The sequence below is a fragment of the Lycium ferocissimum genome, chromosome 12 (genome assembly GCF_029784015.1).
Source record: "Lycium ferocissimum isolate CSIRO_LF1 chromosome 12, AGI_CSIRO_Lferr_CH_V1, whole genome shotgun sequence".
Classification (NCBI taxonomy): Eukaryota; Viridiplantae; Streptophyta; class Magnoliopsida; order Solanales; family Solanaceae; genus Lycium; species Lycium ferocissimum.
The window spans coordinates 55,196,114-55,219,282 of record NC_081353.1 but is presented as its reverse complement, the minus strand read 5'-3'; the positions used below and the strand labels follow the sequence as shown (position 1 = coordinate 55,219,282).

At 33.2% G+C, this 23,169-nt stretch overlaps 1 long non-coding RNA gene across 1 annotated transcript in view; it reads right to left on the bottom strand.

Annotated features, from left to right (window-relative positions):
- Window positions 1-21,555, bottom strand: part of LOC132040056 (uncharacterized) — an 86,012-nt gene extending 64,457 nt beyond the window's left edge. The window contains exons 1-2 of the long non-coding RNA XR_009410552.1: window positions 20,433-21,555; window positions 19,800-20,312 (exon numbers count right to left, since the gene is read on the bottom strand). This is a non-coding gene — a long non-coding RNA (uncharacterized LOC132040056). The remainder of the gene's footprint in view (window positions 1-19,799; window positions 20,313-20,432) is intronic.
- Between the last annotated feature and the right edge of the window lie 1,614 nt (window positions 21,556-23,169).

Sequence of the window (23,169 nt, the reverse complement as noted above, 5' to 3'; positions counted from 1 at the left end):
TACCTTTCTTATTTTGATTTCTTTGTAACAACTCTTTTAACCCACTAATTTTTAATGTTAAAAGATTATGATTTGACTATATGCCCTTTCTAATATACTCTATTTGTTTAATTAATTTTGTGAGCATAAAATCTGAATTTAACAAACGATGGCGCATACAAAAATTATTGCTAGCTAAATCTCTTTACGAAGATTAACTCAAAAGGTTCTATGCAATATATATTCAAAAAACCAAGAAACTATTAGGTATATCCATTGAACCCATCTATAAATATATGGGGAAATTTCAATAATGTATAATCTAGCATACAAAATTACATTTGCGTAGCCATATTTTAGAATTACACCCACATAGCCACTTTTTCACAATATATAACATTATACAACAATATGCAACTTCATATATCGGAGTAGATAATGTATTAACCTTGTATAAAAGTGTATAATAATGTATAGAGTATATAATAATGTATAAGAGGTGTTTATATCAAAGAAAATTCAATTGCATACAATAGTATACAACTTTTTTTCTATTGTAGTGAGGGTACAAATATACAACAGGCTTTTTAAGTGAGGGTATAAATTGTGCCATTTCAGGTAATTTTACAAACATGGGCTATTTCGGGTAATTATTTTTCCTAAATAGTCATAGAGGGTTATTTTCCCTAAATTAACCGAAACCTTCACTATCTTAATGATTACTTGAATTATTTGTATATTTGTAACTAAGTATATTATACTATAGTTATTAAAAGGTAAATTAAAATTATAAATAAGAAATTGTATGCATTTACTATTATGAAATTTATTAGAGAAGATAAATATTTTATTGATGCATTTGAAAGACATTATTATCAATCTTTAACACTGCAAGAATTTCAACAAAACAATTATCAATATGCTAATAGTACTAACTATATTGTTAATACTCATAAATGTCATCAAAACACTGCTACTATTATATATTACTTGCAGCTTTGTGAAATTAAATTTGCAGCTTCTTCCATATTTGGTGTTCTGCGGATTGTGTATAGTTGATGATTACATTATATGAAGCACTCATTTTTTCTATAACGTCTTTTTTCTGCTTATTTGTCGTTTTCTTGTCGTTCAAAATTTTGAAGTAAATTTATGAATCAATTGCTAGCCCAAGATTTCACCTATTAATTTTGATAATAAATCAAAATGGTAAATCTCAATATTGACTTGATAAGAATGTTATCAAACAATATTTACTTGTGTGGATTTATTTAATCTTAATATTTTTTACTCAAGGAATTTAATATCAATATTTTTGAATCCTCCGTAAGAAAATTCGTAGAAATTAGGAGTGATAAACAGCGTGGGAGATGGTGACAGGGTCAGAGAAAATGAAGGAAAAGAAGAAAAAAGAAAAAAAATTATTTGATAAAAAAGAAAATTATATTTTTATTCACGCTCTCAACTGTGAGTGAAAATCACTCATTATATTACGCCATGAGTTCTATGGACACACTTTGAATTACTTTCTCCGTTCACTTTTACTTGTTCACTATGAACTTTACACACTCTTAAGAAATAATAAATAAAAGTGCATAATTTACCGTGATACTCATATTAATTGGTATATATTTTTAATGGACTTGAAAATGATTTGACATGAATAATTAATACTATGGGTAAAATAGAAAAAAATATTATCTTTTCTTGGTATACTAAAAGTGATAAATTAAAGTAAAAATATATTTTTAAGTACTGAATAAGTAAAAGTGAACAGAATGCATACGAGTTAGTGAAAATAGGATCCTTTTTTATACAATTTGTTCTTTATAGGAATTACCGTCTGTCTTTTGGAAATAGAGTTTGTTGATAGGTGAAATGAAATGAGCAACCGGGATGTGGTGTGCTGTGGTTAGGTACAATGAATACTTGGTAGGCGTTTGGCCATCAATTTTGAAACCATAGTTTCAAACCAGCGTTTGGCCATCAATTTTCAGTCGTGGTTTGAAACCTGGTTTGAAACCATGGTTTGAACCCAAATCATCCAAAAAAGCATGGTTTGGGTTTGAAACCATGGTTTCAACTTTTTTAAATACAAAATTTAACCCATAAGTTAATATTTTGTAAAAAAAAAAAAAAAAAAAAAAAAAACCTCATAAGTTGGTAAATATTTTTAACAATTACCTCCATCAGTCATTTACTAATCTCATTAACTTCCACCAACCTTTATTTATGTCTACCAACCTTTAAATTATGTGACAAGATTATATTAAATAGTAGTTACATTACTATTCATGTAAAATTTTCGATTTTATTAAAACAAAGTTTGATTAATTGATGTTGCATTTTTTAGAAAAGCCTTCTAGTAGTGTACTAATTTTGTTATAAACTATGATTGCTCATTTGGTAAGAGTGTATAAGAATTGAGATCGTGTTTTGATAGTTTTCAAAATTTGTGGGGTTTTATGTCTATGTTATAAAATACAACTTAAACTATTTAAATCAGATGTCTAAATATGATTTGAAACCAGGTTTCAAATCATGTCCAAACGGGGCCTTGGTGATTAATAAAATGCCTGTTAATTGCCCAAAAAAAAAAAACGGTGAGCAGAGGGAGTACTTTAGAGTGTGTGTAATATGTACAAGTGATTCATAGTTAGCTGTAAAGTGAAAATTGTCAGCACGCGCTTATGCATTTGGCCTTTTGTTTATTTTGCAAAACTTAATTATGATGGTGTGTGGACTGTAAAGTTGCGGAAATTGAGCTACTTGCTTTTTTTTTTATGTCATTTTTCTAACAAGACTTTGACTCACAGTGTGAGTTAAGTTGGAGTGATAATTGGACTTGCATTCAACCATACCATATTTTTTCCAGAAAATGAGGGCAAGATGGCGTTACGAGATTTTGTCCCTAACTAAATGTATGTTTTTTTGGCAGTGTGGTATTCTTGCACTCAATCATCCCCACAAATATCCTTTGAATGTTTCCGCTTTAACAACTTTCCCTTGAGAAAATTAATGTGTGAATAGGTTAAAAATCTCTTAAACTAATAGTGTTTCGAGCCCGATACTTTTGTAACCCAAAAAAAAAAAAAAATTGGAACCATACTAACCCATTAAAAAAAAAAAAAAAAACAAAGTAGGCTTCACGCACGTAATCCGTGCGTGAAACCCCTAACAAAACCATCCCATTTCAAGCATACTCTTCTCTTTCATTTCCTCCATTTTCACTCTTTCAACACACTTTTGCACTCTCAAAAACATGTCTCAAAGTTTTGAAACTTCAAAGTTTGCTATACAACCCGATATTTGTGAATGCGATTTATTCGTAAACTAAAAACATCAAAGACCCAAGATAATCCGGTCGCCGTTTTTGGCATTGTAAAGTGCCCGAAGTAAGTGTTTTTACATTTTTTAGTGTTTTTTTTTTCACGTTATCCATATATTTTACTTTAAAAACCGATTTTCTTGTAATGTTTATAGGATATGGGCGGTTGCAAACACTTTCTGTGGGAAGATAGCATTCACGTGGATAAGATAGTGGCGGCGAAGTTTAAAAATTCACTTTTTGATAGAGATACCGGGACTTCACATATCTCTAGAGATACCGCTAAGTTGGACTCGCAATTTAGGCTTTGGAAGCTGAAGAAAAAATTAAACTTTTGGAGGTCTTGCTCACCGGTTCCCAAAAAAAAAATGAATTTTGCTGAAGGCTAAACTTAGAGACGCTCAACACGAGAAAATAGCTTTGAAAGAAAAACTTAAATTGTGGAAGATTATTTGTGCTATCTTGTTGTTGTTCATTATTTATATGTATTTTGTTTATTAAGTTTAATATTTCTATGGATTATGTTTTTTACTAGTTGAACCTTTTTCCCTATAATGTAATCCGCACCCTTTATATACTAATTTATTTGTGTTTCTTTGTTAAATTGTCAATTAATAATAGACTTTAACAATAAACTTTGAAGAATTAAAAATATGCCAAACTAATTCAAATATATGACTTCATCATAAAATAAAAATACAAATTAATAGCCTTAGTACGAAACTTAAATGACCCTTAATCTAAGACAGTGAGCCTAAATAGACCCTAATCGTCATCAGAATAGAAGTCCTTAATATCGTCCTCAGAACGATATTGCCGGTCTCTTAATACACATCTTTTTTCAGGAGATGTTAGTTCTCTACCGGTTGATGATGCTTGTTCTTCAGCCAACTTTAGCATGTAAAATCTACAACGTCTTGCCAGCATTCTGTTATTTTCTTTTCTAATACGGCAAGCTCGCAAGTTGCTGGACCTACTCGAGGCATAGTTATTGAGTACCTTGGTGGGATTGGAGCGTTGAGATTTTCTAAGTCACGAACAAGACATTCTGATTCGGCAATCCGATATGACCATTCTCGGCGTAAACCGCAATAATATTCTCACGGATCTGAATATTTCACCTTTGCAGAAATCATTATTACTCTCTATAAGAAGGTGGGGATTTAGCTCGTCTAGTTAGAAATCACTGGTATCACTCGAAAAATCGCTATGATTTGAACTCTCATCATCACTGCTATTTGATTCTTTTGGAAGGAGTAAAGACCAAGCTGAGTTTCTACTACTCGACATTGAATACGTTGTAGTCTAATAACAAAAAAAAAGGGCTACTTATATAGTTGCAAACCCCAAGTACCCTTGGGGGGGGGGGGATTTCTTTATGACCCTACCTACTTACCTTATTATAAGAAAAATATTAATCTTCATCGGACATTTCACAGTTCGAATTCCACTTGGATCTAAATCTTGTGCTACCATGTATACCATATTCTACCATATGGTAATGTATTTGCATCCGATTGTTCTCTTCGTGAAAACGATTAAGAGTAAAATTAAACTCTTGTGGAGTTCCACGAGGCATTGACATAGCACGTTTTTTTGGGCATTTAAACCCCTATCGAAGTTAACTTTTGCTCCGTTGCTTGACCTCTCCCTAACACGCCAATTCCACTCCTCTCTCATTGTTTTATTATATTCTCTATGAATCTTTTGTTAGGGTTATTTGAGTAATAAAAATCATCATCATCTAGTTCCCATATCCTATCCATTGCTTCAAATATGTTTGCTGGGATAAAAACATGTAATAGAATCAAGATTACCAAATTAGGTGTAGAATGCCATGATAACTCGTTCTAAAGTGAATACTAGTTGTTTGTCAATCATGTTATATATAGTACTACATTTTTTGACCGTTTATTTGAATTTAATTCATATTACGCAACGTTTCAACGCGTAATAGAACATGATTTGACAACAGATCATGTATGCCAATTTCAACTTTTTTATGACACGTAAAGGACCGATTTGATAATACAATACTGCATTTTTTGATCGTTTATTTGAATTTAATTCATATTACGCAACGTTTCAATGCGCAATAGAACATGATTTGACAACACATCACGCATGCCAATTTGAGCTTTTTTATGACACGTAAAGGACCGATTTGATAATACAATGCTGCATTTTTTGACCGTTTATTTGAATTTAATTCATATTGCGCAACGTTTCAATGCCAATAGAACATGATTTGACAACACATCATGCATGCCAATTTTAGCTTTTTTATGACACGTAAAGGACCGATTTGACAATATAATGTTGTTTTTTTGATCATTTATTTGAATTTAATTCATATTATGCAATATTTCAATGCGCAATAGGGGTCAATATGAATCTATTTAAGAAGAATGTTGGACGAGGTAAAAACTCATCTATTTCATAAGTTTAAGTCCCTTAAGTCATTCAAAAAAATCTCTCTTAAGTCATTCAAAAAAACCTCTCTTAAGTCATTAAAAAAAAATCAAACTTCCTACAAAAAATGTCTCAAGATATTCCACCATTTAAGGTTTCAATACATTGGGATGGTATTATCTTTGATGACAATAGTACAGTTCGTTACAATAAAAGACCAAACGTTCATGTTAAATGTCCACTTGAAATATCCTATGAATCACTAGTCACTTACATATATGAAAAAATGAAAGTTAGTCCAGATGAGTATGAAATCTCTATAACAGGCAGATATCCACAATCAGTTTCCCATGGTATAGTGCTTTATGGTAGGCATTATCTCAATGATGATGATTCTTTGAGGGATTATTTGAATGCGCCAGAAGAATTAAACCATTTAGTCGCCCTTAATGTTCTTGAGATGTATGTTAAAAAGATACCCCAAGAGGTCCCGCAAGAACAGCCCAGTTAAGCTAACACGTATGGAGATTTTAGTTCTTACGGGGGCATTTTGAGTGGCCAGGTGCCGCCGAAAAATATTACCCAACAATTAAATCAAACTTGGTAAATATGCATTCATATATTATTATTTTGTGCAGTAGCATGTGTTTATTGTATGTATTGGTAAATAACCATTTTTAAATCTTTGGGGGTTATAGACTCGATACGAGTAATATTGGGCAATCATCTCAATTTAGTGGAGCAGCTCATTATTATCAAAACTCTCGGTTCGGTGAGCTGGTTATTATAATAATTCTCGGTTTATAATAATTCGGTGCGGTTATTATCAAAACTCGCCGGTGGTACCAACTGTGGATGAAAGCAGTCCTCTCAGTTTGGTGGAGTTGATCATTCTCCACACCATGCTCATTCTCAATATGTGTAGGTTCATCACCTTGATGTTAAATAATTAATTAATATATATATATATATATATATATATATTTATATATATATATATATATATATATATGTTTTTTATCGTGTAGGAAGAGGCCTTTCTTAGATGGCGCGATTGTCCAAGTTATGTGGATACATCGAGAGAGTGATGGTGATAAACCAGCTAATAATGCAGAGGTAACCGATGATGAAGATAGTGAAGGGGATGAAGAAGATATGCATTTTAGTCCCCAGAACCAACTCACCACCACGTACCACCTCCGATGGCGGAAAACCCAATTCCTGACAGCCCAATGCAATGGCATTCTGACTATATTCCATATCTTGATAGTCTACAAGGTCGTGAGGATGCATTTGTCTTCACAAGAGATGATGATCAAAGTCGCCAAAAAACGTGGATTGAACCAAAAAATCCCATGACTGATGAATGCGTCCTTGCAAAAGGAATGTAGTTCACATCAAAAAAGATGTTGCAACGGCCTGTCAGAATGTATTGTATAAAGGATATGAGGGAGTTTAAGGTTGATGACTCAAACAAATCGGTATGGAGGCTGATTTGTAAGCGACTTACTCAAGGCTATCGGTGGTTGCTTCGAGGAATTGCTAAGCCTGATGGTCTGTGGGAAATCACAAAATTCCACCCAAAGCACACTTCTGATATGGGACAAAGTCGAGCAGATCATTTAATTTAGATATAAACATGATTGCTCATGCGTTACTTAAACACATTGAGGAAACTCCAAGGTAACTTATCTAACCGTTTACATTATATATCTTATAGCAATTAAAATATTACTGCTAAATGTTGTTTGTTTAAACTTATGCAGGATGCCCATCAAAACTTATGTTAGCATGGTCCACTCCAAATATGGTAAAATCATAAGCAAGAGAAAGGGATTTCTCGGGCGTATACGTGCTTTTGAGATGATCTTTGGGAATCCTTTTTTCAGGCGTTACCGGAGTATATGGCGACTCTACAACATGCTAATCCTGGCACTGTTGTACAGTGACGGCTTTTAGAGGGCAGAATTTTTGAATTCGTCTTTTGGGCATTCAAACCAAGTATTGATGGTTTTGCTTTCGCCGGAATGTGATATCGATAGATGGGACGCATGTATATGGCCGATATGACATTAAGCTCCTATTCCCTCTTGCTTTTGTAATTGCCGCCAATGAGAGTAACGAGACATGGGGGATGTTCTTGACTCATCTAAAAACTCATGTTATTAAGAGTCGTCAGGGCATATGTGTCCTATCGGATCGTCATAAAGGCATATTGCACAATATGCGTACTCTGGAAGGGTGGCAACCTCCACATGCTTACCATCTATATTGTTTAAGGCACTTAAAGGCTAATTTGCAAACAAAGTTTGGAAATAGTGTTATACCCCATTTAGACCGGGTTAAATTAGGTACAACATATTGGAGATTCCTATTTTGCTTTATTTTAAGGAGTCGCCACCTAATTGATTTTAAGGTGAATTAGGGCACCTAATTATTAACTAAGGTAAAGCTAACTAAACCTCCGTTAATGATCTGTTTAATTTTTAATTCTAGGTAAGGGTTCTAATTATCCTAAAGGGAAGGGGTTAGGCATCCTCTAGGATCCGTTAACTACGGTTTACCGGCCAAACTTAGGTTAATTAATTAAGGATAAAGACACAAACATAGCATTTAAATTTTAAGAAAATAGCTTGTAAATGTTGCAAAGGTTTTAAAAGAAAGTGTGATTATGCCATTTAAAATAATACTTATAAATATTATTAAAGCTTTAAATGAAAATGTTATTTAGAATGAGGTTTGTAAAAATTATGATAATTTGCGTAAAAGTGATGGCTCTTTAAGAAAGGATTTAGCAAATTCGAACCTTGGATAAATTATGTTATATGAAGATAGCAATGTAGAAAAACTCTAAGCCTATTATAAATAGGATTCAAAAGGAAGTGATTTCTTTCTCTTTTATTAGTGATGCTAATAAAATAAATATTGTAGATATTATAACTAATTCTAACATAAAAATAAGAAAAAATGAATCTTATGAAATTAGTTATTAGTTTTCCCTTAAGTCAACTACCCATTACGCTAAAACTAAATCTATCACTTCATTAAGTTTCATCTAAGTTAACAAACAAAACAAAGTAAAAGGGTTAGTTGCATCATACAAATTAAAAGCACAAAAAATAAAATAAAAGGGGCCAAATAATATCAAATGGGCCCGCCCGTTTTGGGCCACCGTGATCCCATCCGGAATAGAGGGGAGAATGGGCTCGGCCCATTTTTTAAAAATTGATGCGCACCGTTCATGCCTATTGCGCTTTGGCCCGGCATGTATATTCTCCATTCGGCTTGCGTGGACGGGGGGTGGACCGAGAGAAGGTTTCGTTGGGCTTTTAGCCCAACACCGAATGTGAAAGAAGATCGAGTCCCTCGGACTTGTATGCGGTGGTCATGCAAAAAAATGAAAGGAAAAGGATTAGAATATAACCAAAAGAATAAGATCGAATATATAAAGATAAAATTTCAAAACGGACCAAAGATTATGTATATGTCGTGTGTATATTTAAGTATATCTCATATATACACATTCATAAGGACGTATAGAAGGTCAATGTCGGAAAGCTTTCGCCCCGTCTTCCCGACGTTGCCCAAGTTCCAAGGGATTTCATGAATCCCAGGCATGGCTAACACCGGGGGAGGGGGTTCAATATAGGGTAGGATAACAAACTTCATGCTTAGACTAGACTGCACTCGATTTAACCTTAGAAACGAAGAAGGATAATGGTCCTTTCCATCTTTAAGAAGCAGATTTCATGCCCAGTGGCATTTATTTTAAGGACAAACAGCAGATTTTTTTTTTTTTTTTTTAAATATTCACTATGCAGTCACTAGCTACAACACATATATAACATATAAACCATGATTAACCATAACAGGATATTCTACATATGTTTTAACATGGATAGATTTAGACTAGGGTAACATAAAACATACTTTGACTATGCTAAGCCAAACAAACATCCAACCATACTTCACTGTAAAAATAACTCATCGGATAAAAACTTCATTGGACTAAACTAATTTTAAGCGGGCTAGGCAATTCAATTTCTAAGCAACACAGGAGGGTCTTTCTCCTTCAACTATGATCACAATTTCAAACTTGAGCAAACAAACTAGGCCACTTTGAGTGTAAATTTTTTTATACTGATTACAACACTAAGCAGAATAAACTTAATGACTAAACATAGTGTCATACCAACTGCAATATTAAACAAACAAACTAAAGGCTAAATATAGTTCCTTATCAACTGCCACACTAAGCAAACAAACTAAATAGCTAAACACAGAACAAACTACTCATGATTACATAGGAACCAAAACCAAAATAACAAGGGAATGAACCAAATCTGCTTCAACTTTAGCAACTTGAGGGATGAGAGGTACGCGAGTATATATTTGGATAAAAATAGACTTATTCGAAACATAAAGGACAATCTTGGGTTAAGAACACATTAAACCATAATAAACATCAACTTCTATATTTCATCAGACCAATCACAACATTACATCCACTATAATAATAGACTAACACCGTTGTTCATAGCAAATAATATCTAATTCGGACTACCACATGGAACGATCGGATCCAAAGTTAACATATTGAATTCTACTTTAGATCATTCAACCGACAAGGATACGTTAACGAGGCAAATTACGCAATACTTCCATACATATTTAAACTAACAAAACGGCTATAAGTATAAAGCAAAACTAAACATTAATCAAAAGCATTCAAACATGTCTTCGAACTAACATATAATGCGAGCAAACTAACAACAAGCGACTAAGTGATCATTGAAACAACATCATATACGCATTTAAATACACCTATCGACATGTTGAGCTAAACATCAAATTAAGCATAGAAACACACTACATACAAGAAGCGGAAGATAAAAAAAGATATGAAGTTTCTTGACCTTCCGGGTGCGGTGAGGCTCGAGCTTCCGATATACCTCAAAACACTTCGAAATTCGAACTTGCGTATGCTTAAATATAAATGAATACCCGATATTAGTATTTTATGACCAAACTTGACTCCATAAACTAATACAATTAATATTTTAGGGAATTCTGAGTCGGTTGAAAGACTTATATTTTAGAGATTTTCAAGGCTAAAGAATCCTGTTTTTCGGGGGAAAGGTTTTAGGCCAATACTAACTTTTCTCCTTTTTTTTTTTTTTTCAACTAACTAACTCAATCCTTTTCGACTATTTATAGGAGAAACATCTAGGGAATTTTGCCGATACTCAAAATTTGAGCGGGATTCTTAAGGTTCAAACGTTCGGATTTTGTATGTATATAACCTACAACAATCGAAAAAGAAAGGAAATGCTTCATTAGACCCCAAATGAAATAAAGCACAAACATTTGAACTTACTGCGGACAAAAGCTCATTAAAGCTTCAAATCGAAACAAAATGGACAAGAGAGATGAACGCTCCTCTTCAACGTTAAACTCATGAGCATTAATTATCCTTTTTAACATACTATGCGCATGCATAGCATTATTCGCGAGGGTGGAAAGAAGGGGATTTCTTACCTTTCTTTTCATCGACAGGAGAGAGAGAGAGAGAGACCGATGAGAAGAGAGAGAGAGGAGCGGGGGTGCGGCGGATGAAGAATGAAGGAACCCTAGGGGTTCTTTTGTTTTGACGGGTCTTAGGGACCGAATGGAGTCGGATTTAAAAAAATGGACTAAATAATTCTCTGGGATGGCTTGAAAGATGTGGACTTGGTATTAAAATGGGGGATGAATAAAATGTAGGGTAGTGAATTAGAATGTGATTTGGTTTAGCGAATTAGGCCTTAGGTAATTTTAGGATTTAATTATGGATTAAATTAATACGGACTAAAATATTACCTAATATAAAAATATGTAATTATTAGTGCTCGCTTTAATAAAGTTATATGACATTGTAATGGTCGTGCGAAATATTTTAAAATTCAACGATTAAATAAAGCTATTATTTAATTGTCGAAAATAAATGTGAAGCCAACTCCATAAGATGATAAAAATGCAAAAGATAAAAATGCGGATTATCATATTCCAATAATAAAATAACAATTATAATAGTAATAATAATAATAGTAATAGCAATAATAATAATAATAACAACAAATTCGACCGGCGAACAAAAACGCCGGCGTTAATAAGAGGCTGATAATTATAGTAAAAATATAAGCATAAGTAAATATTTTGGGGAAGAGGGACAAAATTTTGTCAACAAATTTTGTAAACAAATTGATCCCAATGTACGAAATACTTTTAAAAAATGAGCCGCAAAAACATTTTGCAAAAAAGGGAAGTGAGTGAAGAGGCATATATTTGGTTGATGAAATTAGAAGTTGAAAATGGACGCTTTATCTTTGATGGAGGAAGGAGATGGGGCATGCCATACGAAAACCTCGGAGTCTTTCAATGGACTCCTCGAAATCTACTCGAGGAATACAACGTGTGTATGGTAAGACTAACTTTCAGGCAGGTCGTGGAGCGATTTGCGGTTAGGATAAGGCAGGCCAGAGTCATATTAGCCGAGGACGGAACATGGATGCCAAAGCCCTACAAAAAGATGGAGCACCATAGAACAAAGGCAGAGGGTCACCAAATGACCGAGTATGACGTCGCTCAATGAATGTATGAAGTTAGAACGGGTTATTGACGGACGAAGGAAACAAAACATATCGTTACTAAGCGTACAAAATCATGCACTTGTGGTAAGTGGCAAACGTACCACACATGCCATGTTCTCATACGATCAAGTGCTTTGAGAGAATGGCTAGAAATGTAAATCGATTATGTGGCGGAGGAATATAAGGTCGTAAAATACCTTAAAGCATATTCCGGCCACTTCCATTCCCTTGGTGATCAAGCTTATTGGCCGGCCCGTTTTTATGATTGCGAACAAGAAGCATATCCGTAAATTGGGAAAAAACAAGCTAACCCGTTATGACAATCAAATAGATGTTAGCGAAAAGACTTACTCTCGTAAGTGCTCGACATGTAAGCAATTTGGGCATGATAAGCGTTCATGTGGGCAAAACTCCCGTGGTGAAATACATACGAAAGTAGAAGAAGTGTCTAAACTTGATTTTTTTTTTTTTTAAGTCTATTGTAATTTAATGATGTATTTCGTTGCTAATGGAATGAAATATTTTTTAATTATTATAAACCTCTCGTATTGGATGAATTATTTTTAAATATTATATTTATTTTTGCACATTCAAAAGGTGCGGATTACACAATACAATAACAAAATAAAAAAAACATAAAAGAAAAAAAACCTAATACAAAGCAGAGTAATTTTCTCTTTTCTATCTTTCTTGAACCAAAAAAGTACTATCATAGCTTTGGGAGTAAAACAAAAGAGATTAATCAAAACCCTATAAAATATGACACTTGAACCTAAATATAACAAGTTTTCAAACGTACTTGAGCACTTTACAACCCCTAAAACGACGATCCAAATGTATATGTATACTTGATGTAATGAGCCGATATTATTGTACACTAAAAAAAATATTAAGTTCTATATAAAATATTTATATTCCGATGTTTTGAAACGTGACTAATCTTCGGTCAAAATACAAAAAAAATCTTAATTTTGAGTTTGATTTCCAACGAATAAAGGCTGGGGGAGGGGGGGGGGGGGGTCACACACGGAATGCACGTGGCAGAAAGGACCAAAGTGTAAATGTACACTTTGGCCCTTTCACGCACAACCTACTTTGATTATTTTTTTTTTAATGGGTTAGTTTGGTTCTAATTTTTTTTTTTTTTTGGGTTACAAAAGTGTCGGGTCCTAGTATTTCGCATCTATATTGTTGGGTGTTTACATAACATCTTTGAACTATTAGGGGTCATTTGGTAGCTGGTTAGAGTTATGCGGGTATTAGTAATGCAAATATTAATTATAAGGAAATTTATGCATTATTTTATTACATTGGGATATGCGGATTTAGTTATTCCATCTTTTATACTAATACATAGATTACCTCATAACTGATACTCCTACATGTTTTAGTTATGTGGGTTTCTAAATTCACATATCAAACACTGTGTTAATTTTATATTCCTTCTCGTTTTCAATTTATATATATATTTTCTTTTTAGTCGGTGTCAAAATGAATGGCCTCTTTTCACAATTTGAAAATAAGTTCGGCTACTTTATGAATGATTTACAATCACACAAATATCGAAACATTTATTGGAACTATAAGTTTTAAAAATCTTCCCTCTTTTTTAAATATCGTGTTCACTTAAATGGGTTCACATAAATTAAAATGGAGGGAGTACAAAATAACTTACATTCTAACCATGCAGCTACCAATCCTTATTATTGGTTTGCGTGTTTCACATGAGGTGAGGTTATTTGTCAAGAATAGAGGTTATTGTCCTTGTACCCCTTACAGAGAGAATTTAGTCAAAGTGTCACATTTTTCTTTAACCATTTTATTGTCCTTACTCTTTAGTCACTTCACTCACATGTCAAAGACTTTTTGGTTAAAAGAGTCCAACAAACTTTAAATTTATCTACAAAGAGTATGAAATTCATTGGTACTCCTTCCTCAGTTACATCACATTTCATATTTGAGCTCCTCCTCTTTCTTCTTTTCTTTTTTATTTGAAAGATTAATTCAGGTATTCATATTTTATATTCAATTTATAGATGAAATTTTTTTGAATTAAAAATAATAAATATCATGTTCATAACAGTTGTCATGCCCTATTTTTAACGGATTAAAACTAATTCACAATTTATAGGCTATGTTTCCTCTGGTTTTGTAAGTTTTCGTAGTCACCACCTAATTTGAGGAAAATATTAAGAAACCATTCGTAAAAATGTAACCCATTTTTAGTCTTTGAAAACGTGAGATTCTAGGTAAGGGTTTTATTTACCCCGAGGGGAAGGTGTTAAGCATCCTCGAGCTATCAGAGACGCCTTTAAAACTTAGTTTAATTAACCCTAGAGGAGATTATTTATTATTTATTATTACCTATTTTTAAAAGTATGAATCGTGAAAGAAACTATTCCTCCAAATGACTTGTAAAAGAAAAACGGATTTTAAGATGATTGTGTTATGTGAATAAATGCACATTTGTAAAAGTAGATAATGATGATGCATGCGTGAAAAAATATATATAACGTTCAGAATAGTATGTTTAATATAGAATAAGCAGATGTATGTTTTTATAAGATACTAAGGTATATATGCGATATGTTTATTGTAAAGGAAGTAGTTAATGTGCATGAGATATACATATACATATATAGGGATGTTTTTTTTTTCTCTTTATTTAATATAGTATGGAAAATGAGATATATATATATATAATATATATATATATATAATGTATATGATTAGAAGATAATGTGTAAAGATGGAGGACGTCATATTTTAAAATAGCTATTTTGTGACATGAGAACAATATATTTATATATACACGTTGCAAAAAAAGATGATTAAAAATTCTTGAAAATAAGAAAATATATATATATGTATGCGTGTATATAAAAATGAAATATTTACCTTATAGCTTTCGTAAAATAGCAGAAGCCACTATACTTAACAAAAAATATCGGACCCAATATAATTTACCTGCTCATGTTTTCAAAACTTAATGAACCTAACCTGTTCAATATGTTAGCATAAAAATAGAAAATAATTACTCATAAAATACGCATCTTATCCTTTTGAAACCCCTACTCGCATCGCTCATTTTGTTAAAAGGGATTAAAAAAAAAAAAAGGAACGTTAATTGACTTTAAAGAAAAGAAAAAGAAAAAAAAAATCAGCATTATCTATTGGTTAAAAATACTTATAACCTGTGAAATATGCAAAGTTAAATGGAAACCAAGATTTATATCTAAAGAAAGTGACCAACGACGAAGTTCGGGCGTTCATGAGTTCACAAATAAGCAAGAAGCCAAATACTACAAGTACGAACTCATAAAAGATGTTAGTCAACGGGTCCATATGACATAGAATAATACAAAAGATATAAAATTTTAAGAGAAGAAGAGTGACGGAGACTCGAGACGAAGGTGGGGGGACAGCTAGACACGAGCATTGCGGATGCAGCTACTGTTTCCCTAATGTGGGCAGAGCCCAGAGTTGCCATAACTCCAAATGCTCCCAAAGTCGCTCATGAAAAAAAAAAGAGAGAAAGAAAAGGATTAGAACAAGATCCAACCACAATTGTTATAAAATAGACAACATACGAGAAACTACACACTATCAATTAAGCAACATAGATCCTTATAGAAATGGGCAGAAGACAACAAGAATCTTCTGTGGATAAATAAGAGACGGACCTAATAAGCTTGATTTTTCTGGCACGTGAATTAAACTCAAATTTCTTTTAAGATAACCAACTTCATTATGACTCTTAAACACTAACCCAAATACCTCAACTAACAGAGTGCCTCCACTTATTTAGCTAACTCCTAATTTGGAAGGTATGAAACTGTAAAACATAGTTGACATCCAGCAATAACACGTTTTATCTTCTTTTCATAACAAGAGGTCACAATTCTTAAAACAAATGTTCGTAAAATCACTTGACGCTATCAAGAATGCAATTGTCTTTTCCAAATAACTATGTAACAGGGGCAATTTAGATCTTTGGTCGAGTGTTAACTAAAAGGTAGGTAATCGACAAAAAGTATAAACAGAGGGCACAACAGATGGGCAGATTAAGCCTATTACTAGATTAGAAAACTACTTTGAGAGAAAGTACGCTTCCCCAGTTGTACACAGGTCTCTCTAAAATTAAATTCGAAAATACATTACCCGTGTTTCGCGCTTCTCTGCACGCACATTAGGTCAATGTTCTTGATTAACAACACCAAACAGGGCACACGTTTCTTATCCAGATAGATGCCCTAAAACGTACTGCTTATCGAATCCTACATCCTCATCTTCTAATAGTGAAACATGATTACGAAGTGGAAGCAAAAAACAAAACCAAATAGCCCCAAGATCAAATAATCCACAGACTAGGATTTTATCCATTTTTGGACCAATATAGAGTCATTATTCAATGGTATGTCCAGCATTTCAAAGATAGAAATAACTACATCTTTCATTTGAAGGGAAAAAAAAAAAAAAACCTTGGACTTATTAAACAACATAGAACCAGTTAACTTCTGGAAAAGGAAAAAAAAATACTTGGTGAACTCATTCCAGTTTTATAAGGAGACAGATGAATTCAGCACTTAATTCACACTATCGTTTGACTGAAGAACACTTTTATTCATGTTCCACATCAGTTTCTAACAGAGGAAATAACCGAAGGTAGGCAATACTTATAAAAATCATTTTAGGGACCCCAACTTACTACCTACTAAACAACAAACAAACAAAGAGGACTAAACTAAATATCAAATATGACAGTGTCACATTGTTGCAACAAATGCTTTATCTAAACGCTCAAAGTATGCTGAATGGGCCTTTCAGGCATGTTGATACACAAAAACCAGATTCAACTTTTTTAAAATCATAAGGCATGCTTCCAATAAATAGAAACAAATTAAAGTGTTTAATCCCGTATTAAGTCTAAATGAAATCATCTTGAAGAGAATGGCAAGTTTCTTATTTAAAAAATAAGAAATAAAGCCAATGCAATATGTAAACTAGTGCAAATTTTCAGAAAAATAGGGATAGCATGTTTCCAATCAGATTCAATACTACTGTTTTAAAATTTTTCTTTAATCCCAAAAAGAGAAGATCTAAAATGGTTTGAAATTCCTAAACTCTTCCTTGGAAACAACACTTATGATTCAAAGAGACAAGTTGGCATTCTTATCTCTATAATTCTACCAAAATATAGTCATTACCCAATAACAACATCAAACACTTCTTAGAGTAGTACTTTAATAAATAAAGAAAGGTCAATATTATCTTAAACTAATCAGCCAGCAGTTTTCAGCAAACACCAGATCTGAACGTATGAAGTTTTACTACAAAGTATGCTAATTAGCTTGGTGGCTCATTCATAGTCTTAAAATACATACATCCAAGTGTATTTCTAACACATTCCTCTCTTAGTTATATTCCAAAAACATGAGTTTCCTCACAAAAATTAGTTGAAAACATGCCAAAGACCCAAACAACACCTTTGCACTTGCGAACCTTATAAGCACAAGTAAATGATCCAACAGGCTTTTATTAAGGAACCAGAAAACCAACATTCCACAACCAGTATTGACAATTCTTTGAACATGGATCTCCATTAATTAGAACTACGGTTATCATAGTGAGCATCAGACTATCCTTGAAGCCTTCCACACTGTTGGGACAATTCCCTTCGTAGCATGAACATGAACTATGCTCAATCGGATTCCTCTTTATCCTATATCCAAAACCATCACATGCCTTTTTTTTTATTATTTTTTTTATATATATATTGCCGTGGCCAACAGCCTTCCAAAATCCATATTCTACCATTTATATGACCATACGTTGACTCTCTAAAAGAAACGTGATCTCACAGTATTCACATAGTCGACAAAGTAGTTAGTAATTCCTTTAAGCGTAGGGCATTTTGCAACTATTTTTTAGGCTAGAATTCAGAAACAAACATGGCAAAAAATAAACAGGTTCAGGTCCACAGAATCAACAACCAACCACAACCACTGACTGATCGCATTTCAGTCCGCTAAACCAAACAAACGTCGAGAAATACTTGGACGGCTATATTTCTACTTCTTACAAAATGAGAGACAAAGAGAGTACGAATATGTTTACCTTCTTCGGAATAGCGAACTGAGGCTAACGTTATCGCCGGCTTTCCGAATCCGCTCTAAAAACAATCCTTATCAGCCGAGAACCACCGAAATTATGCAACCAAAAAGAACTTACGAGTTAAAACGAGATTTTCTGAAAATAAGAATCTAAAAAAACAGTGGGGAATTTTGCTGTTGAACTTGTGAAAGTAAAGAGAGATTTTTTTTTTTTATTATTTCTGAACTTAAGGGGGTTTTAGCTGTCCAGAAAACTTATGAAAATAAAGGGATTTTTCAGTTGTTCGACTTGTTCTCAACAGCCCATAGAGGGGTTGTATTTATAGGCAGCTGAGGGGGCTTCAACAGCTTCTACCAAGGGAAATTAGCTCTTAAATTTCGAATCAAAAGAGGGAAAAAATCTGAAATTTCGAAAAGAGGAAAAAATGAAGAAAAAGTGCCTGATTTTCACCTTTTCAGATGGGTTTGATGGCTGTGGATTCGCTCTTTCCCGTTCTCAGAGGTCTCAATCGACCTTTTTACGAGTCGTCAAGCTCCATTTCAGAAAAAGGGAGATGGGTGATGGGAGAAAAGGTGACTGGTGAGGCCAGTGGCGTCGCTGACCACGTTAACCCAGCGGTCCGACAGCGTGGTGGTGCTGACGAGGTGATGGAAGTGACGTGTCGGGGTGGGATGGCGGCGTCGTTTGGTTAGCTGTTGGTTGAAGGGGAAAGGAGTTACGGGATCGTTTTGTTGGGATGGAAAAAGAGTTAGGGATTTTGTTTGGTTAGGCTGATTTTTAGGTGGTCTTGGGCCGGGTCGGGTCGGCGAGAATTGGGATGGGGCGGTTGAGGGGGATATTGGGCTGCTAATTTGGTTTAGTGAGATGGCCCAATATCTTTAGGTAGATGAATTAATTTCTAATCCCCCTCTATTTCAATCAATTAAAATATGCTTCTTTGTCCCAATTAGTTCTGCAAAAATATATACACCTATATAAATTATAATACCAGTAATTTAATATACGTATTTAGTTTAAAAATAGAGTAAAAGATGACTAATACGGTAATAATGGATTAAAGGAAAATGTTAATGCCAATGTTGATATACGAATATCAACATTATTTTTTTTTGAATGATTTTAATTATGAAAAAAAAAGTTTAGTCCTTTTCAATTATAAAATATTATGTTTGGTCATTTTTAAGAGACAATAAAAAATGTTCTTAATTTTAGCGAAATATATCTCGACAAAATAGTGTAATAATTAATAAAATATTTCAAACTCATTTTCGGGGAATTTTCACGATTGAGAAGCATATTGCAATTAATTAAAATAAAAAAGGAGCACAAAATCACACAACAACGTGTCACTGTCGCTATCTCGACTCGCATCATATAAAATACTTAAACCCAATTCATAATTCAAGATCATATCAGTAAGAACTAATGCCCAAAGATGAATTAAAAATTTGGTTCATAAAACAATAGGAAATTTCGAAAACAGGGTTCTATATATAAGTACATATATACAAAGTAGAGGTAGAAATCTTACCAATCAAATCCGCCGAAAAACAGAGATTTCCGAGATGTCTGTTGGAGATTTAATTTGGGACTTCTCGAATCAAAAACTGAGGAACTAAGAATCTGGTTGGTAAAAGATTAGCTTTCTCTGAAAACCGAATTATATTCAATTTGAAAAAGAATCAAACTTTACCAATCACACTCTCCAAATTTGAATCCTTTGAGATAACCAGAAAGTTCAACTTCCCCTCTAAAATTGGGGAAAGATAAACTTGATGTGAAGTCATATTGATCACTTGCCTGCCATGAAGTCCAGTTTGAGAACTCATGCCCATAGTTTCCAGACATTCCTATATCCAGCCACCAAAAAATTAGTATGAAGTTCATTATAAAAAAAAAAATAGTAACGTACGAAAATCCTATGCAGACTCCAATTTTGAAGTTGTAACTGCTGAGAAGTTATAACCTACGGTATGGCGGCATGTCGTGAGGGGCTATGAGTTCTTTGTTCTCTGTGTGTGTGTGTGTGTTTGAAGATGAATTACACGTCCTTTATTTTTAATCTGTGAATGTATATACACGTATGGGGGTGCAATTGAGAAAATATAATGGTGCGAGGGCGTGTGATCGTGAGAAGAATACGGGGGAAGTGGTGGTTTCTAAGTTTTTTAAATTATATATCTCAATTAAAACAGAAATCTGGAGCAATAACCGGAAAAAAACTGGAGCAAAACTAACTGGACGTGATCCATTAGTGGTTTACTGCGGTTATATTTTGAATTTGAATGGAATCTGATGCTATTAGACCAAATTAACAGGATATCCAGAAACAATGAGCAGAGACACATTTGGGGAGGAAAAATTCCTCACGTGAGTTTACATGCACAGATGAGAAGTTAACGAATAGACAGCCGTTAGGAATGGGACCGAAAGTGCACTATAATTCAAACATGAAGGACTATTAGTGCTCCATGTGAAAGGAGGAGGATAACTTTGAGTGTAAAGCCAAATAGAAGGGATGATTTTAGGCTTTTTCTCGGTTTATGGTAGTCTTGTGTCACTATATTATTTATGTTAAGGTTGCGTTATATAAAATATCTCTTAATTTGTTATGGCATAAGATGTGCAGATTCACCACTCAAAGTAAACATCCAATTGTTACAGAAAGCAGATTATTATTGAAAAATCAACTTATTTTTTCTTTTATGCGTTAGACAAGAGCAAATTAATGGTGCGGTTTCCATTAAAAAGCTACATCAGTGCCATATATAAAATTATGCAGGCCCTCTATTTACCTTTAAGGGATCGTTTGGTTCGGAACAAGTTTATCCTATGATTATAATCCCATAGCCAATATAGAATAGATAATACTAAACATTGGATAAATATTATCCAGAATTCCGGTAACAAAACGACCTCAAGGTATCCTAATGTTATCTTATCAGTTCAATATTCTCTCTCTCAGTATCGTTACTGTTATTTGCTAAGTCAATTGTTCGTATACAAAGAAATTTGTTGTTATATTAAGTTGTACGCGCCAAATTCTTTCCTCGTTCGGTATTTGTATATACATGAAAGAGCCTAAAATCTTGGCTTAAACTAATGATTTTGATCATAAAATGCTTATTTACCTTCATTTACTGGCCAACCTTTTGCTCATAAATGCCCTTATTTCCTGCCAGTATCGCCATCCAACCTTTTATGCTCATAAATGCCATCCTTATTTCTCGCCATCCCTATTTAACTCATCAACAGGTTGGCTTGTTTATCATTTATAATCATTTGTTATCAAAATTTACCATTTTTTACGTGCCTCCAACTAGATTATGCTTGTGGGTGGGTAGGTGTATGGATCGGATTTTTTATTAATTTGTTAAAATAAAGTTTAATTAATTAATTAAAATCGGAGGCAACGTGTCATATAACGAGTCATTTTGATCCACATAAATAAATAATATTGGGGAACTATAGTTCGATGGCATAACGCAGCCATTTCCTATAGTTCGATGGCATAATAATTATAATAATAAATATTATTTTTTGTTCTTTGAAATTTTTATTTAAAAATATAATTAAAAATTTTATTTATTACGTGGCATAATTCTATTGACTAATTTTAAAATAAACCTAATTAATTAAAATTACAACCCAAAAACCGGATCCACATAATGTTGGGGAACTTCACAAAATAAACCAGTATAATAATTATAATAATAAATATTATTTTTTGAGCAAAATAATAGTACTGAAAATATGATATTACTACGATAATAATTTAGTACATAAACCATTGAGTCGTGTTAGGCAAGAAACCAAGCTTGAAATCTTCCCGCCGAGGATTAAACAAGTCCTCCTCTAATATTAGAGGATATAGGAATCAGCAAAATTAAATTATACCAACAAGTTATATAAGGATAATAATAATTAAAAAAGGAAGGCTTTGTAGTAGGTAATTATTATAGGAATCTGTTCATGGTGTGGTTATACGGATGGAGCAAAATGGAAAATCTGGAAAAGAAGAGAGGATAGGCGTGTGTTTAATAGGTGTTGATGCTCACGGATTGTGTGTATGTAATGGATGGCAATGTTGAGGCTATTTATAGGTACAAAAATTATATAGGAAATTGACAAGTGTCTTAGCCACTCATCAATGGGTTGGGCCACCAATAGACACTTGGATACACATTTGTCACTTTTTTGTCAACAAATGAAATGACTAAGAGCCCGTTTGGATTGGCTTATAAGTTCTTTATAAATTCGTTTTCAAATTTTTTTGAGTGTTTGGTCATTTCACAAATTTAAAGTCATTTTGTCTTATAAAATAGTTCAAAAAAATAATTTCGCCCATTTAACTTATTTATCTAAAGCGAATTTTTAAAAGTCGAAAACGAACATAAGCCAAAAAAAATAAGTTAGACTACCCCAACTTATTTTTTTTAGCTTATAAGCTGCAAACAGCTTATAGGCATAAGCCCATCCAAACAGGCTCTAATAGTAATATAGATAGCACGTGTATATGGCCTCAATTTTAGCCAACAAAATCTTTTGAAATAACTAATTATTTTTATCAACACATAAAATCCATACCCGCCTAGCTTAAATGCCCCATTAAATTAAAATGAATTGCCAATAATCTTCCTTGTTCGTCATCTTCCTCATACCTTGCATCATTTTTATCACCAATTTATTGAATTAATCTCATCAAAT